The following is a 9,855-nucleotide window of genomic DNA, read 5'->3' as shown; positions in this document are numbered from 1 at the left end:
CGTCAAGGCTGTATATTGTCACCCTGCTTATTTAACTTATATGCAGAGTACATCATGAGAAATGCTAGGCTGGATGAAGCACAAGCTGGAATCAAGGTGGCCGGGAAAAATATCAGTAACCTCAGATATGCAGCTGACACCACCCTTATGGCAAAAAGTGAAGAGGAACTAAAGATCCTCTTGATGAAAGTGAAAAAGGAGAGTGAAAATGTGACTTAAAACTCAACAGTCGGAAAACTAAGATCATGGCATCTGGTCCCATCACTTCATGGCAAATAGACAGGGAAACAGTGGAAACAGTGGCAGACTTTATTTTTGGGGGCTCCAGAATCACTGCAGATGGTGACTGCAGCCATTAAATTAAAAGATGCTTGCTTCTTGGAAGAAGACCTATGACCAACCTAGACAACATATTAAAAAGCAGAGACATTACTTTGCCAACAAAGGTCCATCTAGTTAAAACTATGGTTTTTCCAGTAGTCCTGTATGGATGTGAGAGTTGGACCATAAAGAAAGCTGAGCACTGAAGAATTGATGCTTTTGAACTGTGGTGTTGGTGAAGACTCTTGAGAGTCCCTTGGACTGCAAGGAGGTCCAACCAGTCCATCCTAAAGGAGATCAGTCCTGAATATTCATTGGAAGGACTGATGCTGAAGCTGAAACTCCAATACTTTGGCCATTTGATGTGAAGAGCTGACTCATTTGAAAAGACCCTGATGCTGGGAAAGATTGAATGTGGGAGGAGAAGGGGATGACAGAGGATGAGATGGTTGGATGGCATCACCAACTCAATGGACATGAATTTGAGTGAACTCTGGGAGCTGGTGATGGACAGGGAGGCCTGGCATGCTGCATTCCATGGGGTCGCAAAGAATTGGAGACAACTGAGCGACTGAACTGAACTGAACTCAAAGTCAAAATATAATCTTTGTCTTTTCTTTATGGCTATTATTCTCATTTTATTTCTAGAATAATTCCTTAGTTTTTAGGATCAGGGACTGAAATACCACCTTTAAATGCCATATTGCTGCTATCATACATATAGCATAATCCAAATTGTATTTTTCATCAGGTTTCTTTCTCTTTGGTGGTTATGGCTCCTATTTTTAAAGGAATCAAATTTTCTTTATATTTATTATAGTTCCCAAGTATTATTAGTTCTATTGTATTTAAGAAAAATATGGTATTCATGGATTGCTTTAAATTTGCTCTGCAGTTTTTAGAAATTTGACACTACTTGTATGATACTGTTCACTAGGTTTTCTGCAGACATTTTCTCCAATTTCTTCTGCATGTCCATTTGTAGCATTTGTATACGTGATTCAGTCCCTTCTTTAAAACTCTAATCTTTCTATAATCAGTTTTTTTAATCTACATTCTGTTTTTAATTAATTTACTTTTTATTGAAGGATAATTGCTTTACAGAATTTTGCTGTTTTCTGTCAAACCTCAACATGAATCATCCATAGGTATACATATATCCCCGCCCTTTTGACCCTCCCTCCCATCTTCCTCCCCATCCCACCCCTCTAGGTTGATATAGAGCCCCTGTTTGAGTTTGCTGAGCCATACAGCACATTCCTGTTGGCTGCCTATTTCACATATGGTAATGTAAGTTTCCATTTTACTCTTTCCATACATCTCACCCTTTCCTCCCCTCTCCCCATGTCCATAAGTCTATTCTCTATGTCTGTTTCTCCATTGCTGCCCTGTAAGTAAATTCTTCAGTACCATTTTTCTAGATTCCGTATATGTGCGTTAGAATACAATATTTATCTTTCCCTTTCTGACTCACTTCACTCTGTATAATAGGCTCTAGTTTCACCCACCTCATCAGAACTGACTCAAATGCATTCCTTTTTATGGCTGAGTAATATTCCATTGTGTATATGTACCACAACTTCTTTTTATCTGTTGGTGGACATCTAGTTGTTCTAGCTATTGTAAATAGTGTTGCAATGAAGAATGAGATACATGTGTCTTTTTCAACCCTGGTTTCCTCGGGGTATATACCTAGGAGTGGGATTGCTGGGTCATTGGAAAAGACTCTGCTGCTGGGAGGGATTGAGGGCAGGAGGAGAAGGGGACGACAGAGGATGAGATGGCTGGATGGCATCACTGACTCGATGGACATGAGTCTGAGTGAACTCCGGGAGTTGGTGATGGACAGGGAGGCCTGGCGTGCTGCGATTCATGGGGTCGCAAAGAGTCGGACATGACTGAGCGACGAATCTGATCTGATCTGATGGTGGTTTTATTCCTAGTTTTTTAACGAATCTCCGTACTGTCTTCCATAGTGGCTGTATCAATTTACATTCCCACCAACAGTGCAAAAGCTTTCCTTCTACTCACACCCTCTCCAGCATTTATTGTTTGTAGACTTCTTAATGCTGGCCATTCTGACCGGTGTGAGGTGATAATCTCATTGTGGTTTTGATTTGCATTTCTCTAATGATGAGTGATGTTGAGCTTCTTTTCATGTGTTTGTTAGCCATCTGTATGTCTTCTTTGGAGAAATGTCTGTTTAGGTCTTTTTCCCACTTTTTGATGGGATTGTTTGTTTTCTTGGTATTGAGTTGTATGCGCTGCTTGTATATTTTGGAAATTAATCCTTTGTCAGTTGTTTCATTTGCTATTATTTTCTCCCATTCTGAGGGTTTTCTTTTCATCTTGCTTATAGTTTCCTTTGCTGTGCAAAAGCTTTTAAGTTTAATCAAGTCCCACTTGTTTACTTTTGTTTTTATTTCCGTTACTCTAGGAGGTGGGTCATAGAGGATCTTGCCTTGATTTATGTCATCCTATATTTTCCTCTAAGAGTTTTATAGTTTCTGGTCTTACATTTAGGTCTTTAATCCATTTTGAGTTTATCTTTGTGTATGGTGTTAGGAAGTGATCTAATTTCATTCTTTTACATGTAGCTGTCCAGTTTTCCATTTATTGAAGAGGCTGTCTTTGCCCCATTGTATATTCTTGCCTCCTTTGTCAAAAATAAGGTACCCATAGGTGCACAGGTTTATTTCTGGGCTTTCTATCTTGTTCCATTGGTCTGTATTTCTGTTTTTGTGCCAGTACCATACTGTCTTGCTGACTGTAGCTTTGTAGTATAACCTTAAGTCAAGAAGTTTGATCTTCCAGCTCCATTCTTCTTTCTCAAGACTGCTTTGGCTATTCAGGGTCTTTTGTGTTTCCATATGAATTGTGAAATTTTTTGTTCTAGTACTGTGAAAAATGCCATTGGTAATTTGATAGGGATCACATTGAATCTGTAGATTATATTTGGTAGGAGAGTCATTTTCACAATATTGATTCTTCCTACCCAGGAACATGGAATATCTGTCCATCTGTTTATGTCATCTTTGATTTCTTTCATTAGTGTCATAATTTTCTGTGTACAGTTCTTTCATCTCCTTAGGTAAGTTTATTCCTAGATATTTAATTCTTTTTGTTGCAGTGGTGAATGGCATTGATTCCTTAATTGCCCTTTCTGATTTTTCATTATTAGTATATAGAAATGCAAGTGATTTCTGTGTATTGATTTTGTATCCTGCAACTTTGCTAAATTCGCTGATTAGCTCTAGTAATTTTCTAATACTATCTTTAGGATTTTCTATGTACGGTATCATGTCATCTGCAAACAGTGAGAGCTTTACTTCTTTTCTGATCTGGATTCCTTTTATTTATTTATTTTTTCTTCTCTGATTGCTGTAGCTAGGATTTCCAGAAGTATGTTGAATAATAGTGGTGAAAGTGGGCACCCTTGTCTTGTTCCTGATCTTAGGGGGAATGCTTTGAGTTTTTCACCACTGAGAATAATGTTTGCTGTAGGCGTACCGTATATTGCCTTTTCTATGTTGAAATAGGTTCCTTCTATGCCCATTTTTTGTAGAGTTTTAATCATAAATAGGTGCTGAATTTTGTCAAAGGCTTTTTCTGTATCTATTGAGATGATCATATTGCATCCTTTTTTAATTGCTAAAATTATTTAAAAATGCAGACATTCCAGATAGGTTAAAAAAATGAAAAGAGAAATTTCTCAGTTATCTTTCCTCTCATAAAAAAACACTATTAACAGTTTGGTAAAACTGTGGATGGAGATTCATGACATTGTACAGGAGACAAGGATCAAGACCATCCCCAAGAAAAAGAAATGCAAAAAAGCAAAATGGCTGCCTGAGGAGGCCTTACAAATAGCTGTGAAAAGAAGAGAAGCGAAAAGAAAAGGAGAAAAGGAAAGATATAAGCATCTGAATGCAGAGTTCCAAAGAATAGCAAGGAGAGATAAGAAAGCCTTCCTCAGCGATCAATGCAAAGAAATAGAGGAAAACAACAGAATGGGAAAGACTAGCAATCTCTTCAAGAAAATTAGAGATACCAAGGAAATATTTCATGCAAAGATGGGCTCGATAAAGGTCAGAAATGGTAGGGACCTAACAGAAGCAGAAGATATTAAAAAGAGGTGGCAAGAATACACAGAAGAACTGTACAAAAAAAGGTCTTCACGACCCAGATAATCATGATGGTGTGATCACTCACCTAGAGCCAGACATCCTGGAATGTGAAGTCAAGTGGGCCTTGGAAAGCATCACTATGGACAAAGCTAGTGAAGGTGATGGAATTCCAGTTGAGCTATTTCAAATCCTGAAAGATGAAGCTGTGAAAGTGCTGCACTCAATATGCCAGCAAATTTGGAAAACTCAGCAGTGGCCACAAGACTGGGAAAGGTCAGTTTTCATTCCAGTCCCGAAGAAAGACAATGCCAAAGAATACTCAAACTACTGCACAATTGCACTCATCTCACACGCTAGTTAAGTAATGTTCAAAATTCTCCCAGCCAGGCTTTACCAATACATGAACTGTGAACTTCCACATGTTCAAGCTGGTTTCAGAAAAGGTAGAGGAACCAGAGATCAAATTGCCAACGTCTGCTGGATCTTTGAAAAAGCAAGAGAGTTCCAGAAAAACATCTATTTCTGCTTTATTGACTATACCAAAGCCTTTGACTGTGTGGATCACAATAAACTGTGGAAAATTTTTAAAGAGATGGGAATACCAGACCACCTGACCTGCCTCTTGAGAAACCTGTATGCAGGTCAGGAAGCAACAGTTAGAACTGGACATGGAACAACAGACTGGTTCCAAATAGGAAAAGGAGTACGTCAAGGCTGTATATTGTCACCCTGCTGATTTAGCTTCTATGCAGAGTGCATCATGAGAAACCCTGGACTGGAAGAAACACAAGCTGGAATCAAGATTGCCGGGAGAAATATCAATAACCTCAGATATGCAGATGACACCACCCTTATGGCAGAAAGTGAAGAGGAACTAAAAAGCCTCTTGTTGAAAGTGAAAGAGGAGAGTGAAAAAGTTGGCTTAAAGCTCAACATTCAGAAAACAAAGATCATGGCATCTGGTCCCATCACTTCATGGGAAATAGATGGGGAAGCAGTGGAAACAGTGACTGGCTGACTTTTTTGGGGGGGCTCCAAAATCACTGCAGATGGTGACTGCAGCCATGAAATTAAAAGACGCTTACTCCTTGGAAGGGAAGTTATGATCAACCTAGACAGCATATTAAAAAGCAGAGATATTACTTTGCCAACAAAGGTTCGTCTAGTCAAGGCTATGGTTTTTCCTGTGGTCATGTATGGATGTGAGAGTTGGACTGTGAAGAAAGCTGAGTGCCGAAGAATTGATGCTTTTGTTTGTTTGTTTTTTTTTTTTTGAATTGATGCTTTTGAACTGTGGTGTTGGAGAAGACTCTTGAGAGTCCCTTGGACTGCAAGGAGATCCAACCAGTCCATCCTAAAGGAGATCAGTCCTGGGTGTTCATTGGAAGGACTGATGCTTAAGGTGAAACTCCAATACTTTGGCCACCTCATGCCATTGAAGAGTTGACTCATTGGAAAAGACTCTGATGCTGGGAGGGATTGGGGGCAGGAGGAGAAGGGGACAACAGGATGAGATGGCTGGATGGCATCACCGACTCGATCGACAAGAGTTTGAGTGAACTCTGGGAATTGGTGATGGAAAGGGAGGCCTGGCACGCTGCAGTCCATGGGGTCACAAAGAGTTGGAAATGACTGAGTGACCGAACTGAACTGAAATGAATGTTCATATCCTTTCCTATTTATATGCAACCATCTGTCTGTGTACATGTAAACATGTATTACATAGTATCCATACAAGTTAATTTTTTTTGGCGGGGGGCGGTCATTTAATTATGTCCATTCATCTTACACAGTTTTCTATATCTAACATATAGCTTGTTTATTCTTTTTCTTACCTTCACTGTGTGAATATACATAGTAGTTCATTTTACCCAGTCTCCTAAGATGGACCTTTGGATAGTCTTTTTGGAAGGCTACAGTGAACATCCTGGACTTACACCTTTTCCCCCAAATACAATACTTTTGTAGGATAGGTTTCAAGAAGTGACATCACCAAGACAAAAGATAACGTGTGCAGTTTTCTTCTGTCTTTATGTTTAGTTTTATAAGAAACTCCCAAACTTGTTTTCCAAAGTGGCTGTACTATCTCACATTCCCACCCTCAGCAGTGAGAGGGTTCCTATTGCTCCACACCCTCAGCAGCACTTCGTGTTGTCAGCATTGATCCTGGCCTGTCCAGTAAGAGTGTAGTGGTGTTTCATTGTTGTTTTAATGAGTGTTGCTGCTGTTCAGTCGCTTAGTCATGTCGAACTCTTTGTGACCCTGTGGGCTGCAGCGCACCAGGCTTCCCTGTCCACCATCTCCCGGAGTTCACTCAGACTCATGTCCATTAAGTCAGTGATGCCATCCAACCATCTCATCCTCTGTCATCCCCTTCTCCTCCTGCCCTCAATCTTTCCTAGCATCAGAGTCTTTTCTAATGAGTCGACTTTTTGCATCAGGTGGCCGAAGTATTGGAGTTTCAGCTTCAGCATCATTTCTTCTCGTGAATAATCAAGGTTGATTTCCTCTAGGATGGACTGGTTTGATCTTGCAGTCCAAAGGACTCACAAGAGTCTTCTCCGACACCACAGTTCAAAAGGATCAGTTCTTTGGTGTTCAGCCTTCTTTATGGTCCAACTCTCACATGTATGCACATTTCAAATTCTGGTAATGTCAAATTGCTATCCCACAGGATTTCCCTCTTCCTCCACTCCTCTTATCAGAATACGATTGTGCTCTCTGCCGCCTCTTTCCTGAGTGTCTCTGGTGATCACCTTTGTTGACCCTTCCTGTTCCTCCTCCCCACTAAGAAAGCATCCTGAGTGTTCCCACCTCAGCTTTTCACAGATCTCACCCAGGGCTACAGCCTTAACGCTCATGTCTGTGCAGAGGCAGCCCAGCCATCAGCTCTGCCGGGGTCCCCTCTGTGCATCAGACCCTCAAGCCCGCTTTTCCCTTCATGTCTCCACCTGGTGTCCCGTGTACAACAGAAAAGCAACATGACTGAACTGCCACTCGTGAGCGTCTCCTGTCCCCGGCAGTTCTGCTTCATCTTCCTTTCTTTAATTTTATTACTTGTAATCACCAAGGGGCTTCCCAGGCAGTGCTAGTGGTAAAGAACCCACCTGCTGATACAGGAGACTTAAGAGACACGGGTTCATTGCCTGGGTGGGGAAGATCCCCTGGAAAAGGGCATGGCAACCCACTCCAGTGTTCTTGCCTGGGGAAGCCCATGGACTGAGGAGCCTGTCGAGCTATACTCCATGGGGTCACAAAGTGTCAGACATGACTGAAGCAACTTGGCACACATGCACAGTCTCCAAAACTGAAATCCTTAGGGTTTTTTTCTGGATTCAGTTGTGTCAACGTGCATTTGATTACAGGTTCAGAATATGCAACCAGTTTTATCTTGAATAATAGTAGTTTTTAAATCTGACCCAAGAAGTCTGGAGATAAATAATTCTGCAGCTAGTTAACTGCTCGACCGTGTCATCTGGAGTCCTATAACCAATGATTAGGAACAGATTCCATCCTGCTCTCCTCAGTGAAGGATGGTTTCCCTTGTGGTCTCAAGGTGACTGTTGCATCCTCAGACATCACACCCTCATATAGCAGGGTTCGGGCTTCCCAGGTAGCTCAGTGGGTACAGATTCCACTTGCAATTGCAGGAGATGCAGGAGACACAGGTTCAATCCCTGGATTGGGAAGATCCCCTGGAGGAGGGCACAGGAATCCAATCCTGTGTCCTTGCCTGGAGAATCCCATGGACAGAGGAGCCTGATGGGCTACAGCCCATGGGGTCGCAAAGAGTCAGACGCAACTGAAGCGCCTGAGTGCACACACACACGCAGTGAGTAAGGAAGCAGGGGCCAGAGAAGGTTTTTACTGCTTCTTGATCAGGGAAAACAGTCAGTTCCAAAAGCTCTATTCAGAGTTTCGCTTACTTTTCACCTCCCAAAACTGGATCATATACCTCCCCACAGCCCAATCACACTGCAAGTTAAGCTTGCCTTTTTTTTTTTTTTTTGCTACCTAAGGAAAATCAGGTTGTGTTAGTCAGGGAGAGGGGGAATGTCTGTTCCTCTGCAACCAACGGTACCAGGCCTTCATTGATCTAGGAAACTCCCCACGGCATTGGGGCAGCTGTATAGGTAGAAACTTATGCTCCTGGCTCTTTATCAGAGGTCACAGATATATTCAGTGATCTCTAGTAAAATAGTTTATCTAGTACAGTGCTTTTATCCCTTAGTGCTCCATATATGTTAAAAGCAGAAAGCTTTAGAATTTCATGAGAATGTTGATTAGGCTAAGAATGAATGCTTACCACTCTCACCAGGACTATGATACGTTAGGTTCTTTAATAAAAGAATTAACAAACACTTGCGGGGGCAATAGCAATCTGGAAATAATCTACAAGTGACATCTCTGCATGCAGACTTGATTGGCTGTGTCAGAAGCTAAGGATAGTTTTTAAAACAGTGAAGCAGCAAGAAATATTTAGTTAAACTTATCACTTCTAAAGGATATTTATTTCATTAATTTCATTAATATATTACTTAGATATATTATTGTAATATATAAATATTTATGTTATAAGCATCTCTCAGGTATTATGGGTTTGGTTCCAGACTACAGCCATAAGGCAAATATCACAATGAATTCATGTGAAAGCTAGTCTTTTTTGGTTTCCCAATATGTATAAAAGTTATGTTTACACTATAGTCCGTGAAGTATGCAATAGCATTATGTTTCAAAAAATGTACGTACCTTGGACTTCCCTGGCAGCACAGTGGATAATAATCCACTGCTAATTCAGGGGACACAGGTTCGATCCCTGGTCTGGGAAGATTCCGCATGCAGTGAAGCAACTAAGCCTGTGCTTTACAGCTTCCGAGCCTGCACTCCAGAACCCTCGAGCCGCAACTGCTGAGTCCACGTACTGCAGCTGCTGAGGCCTCTGAGCCTAGAACCTGTGCTCCGCAACAAGGGAGCCACCACAGTGAGAAGCCTGCACACCGCGGCGGGGAGTGGCCCCCACGTGCCACAACTAGAGAAAGCCTGGGTGCAGCAGTGAAGACCCAGTGCAGCCAAAACTAAATAAACAAGTAAAAATGTACATACCTTAATTAAAAAATACCTCATTGCTAAATAATGCTGACCATCACCTAGGCCTTCAGTGAGTCATAATCTTTTTCAGTAGTAACATCAAAGATCACTGATCACCATAACAAATGCTATGTAATAAAATGTAGAAGTTTGAAATATTTTGAGAATTACCAAAATATGACACAGAGACATGAAGTGAGCAAATGCTGTTGGGAAAATGGTATCAATAAGACGTGTTTTACTGAGGGTTGCCACAAACCTTTAATTTGCAAAAAATAAACAATAAACAGTATCTGTGAAGCACAAGAAAACGAAGTAA

General features: G+C 41.1%; 1 protein-coding gene across 4 annotated transcripts in view; it reads left to right on the top strand.

The window, feature by feature from the left end:
- Positions 1 to 9,855, top strand: part of CDK6 (cyclin dependent kinase 6) — a 261,757-nt gene that overhangs the window by 133,298 nt on the left and 118,604 nt on the right. The gene's annotated exons all lie outside the window — the stretch shown is intronic.

Source organism: Bos indicus, chromosome 4 (assembly GCF_029378745.1).
Source record: "Bos indicus isolate NIAB-ARS_2022 breed Sahiwal x Tharparkar chromosome 4, NIAB-ARS_B.indTharparkar_mat_pri_1.0, whole genome shotgun sequence".
NCBI lineage: Eukaryota > Metazoa > Chordata > Mammalia > Artiodactyla > Bovidae > Bos > Bos indicus.
This window is presented reverse-complemented; position numbering and strand designations above follow the sequence as displayed.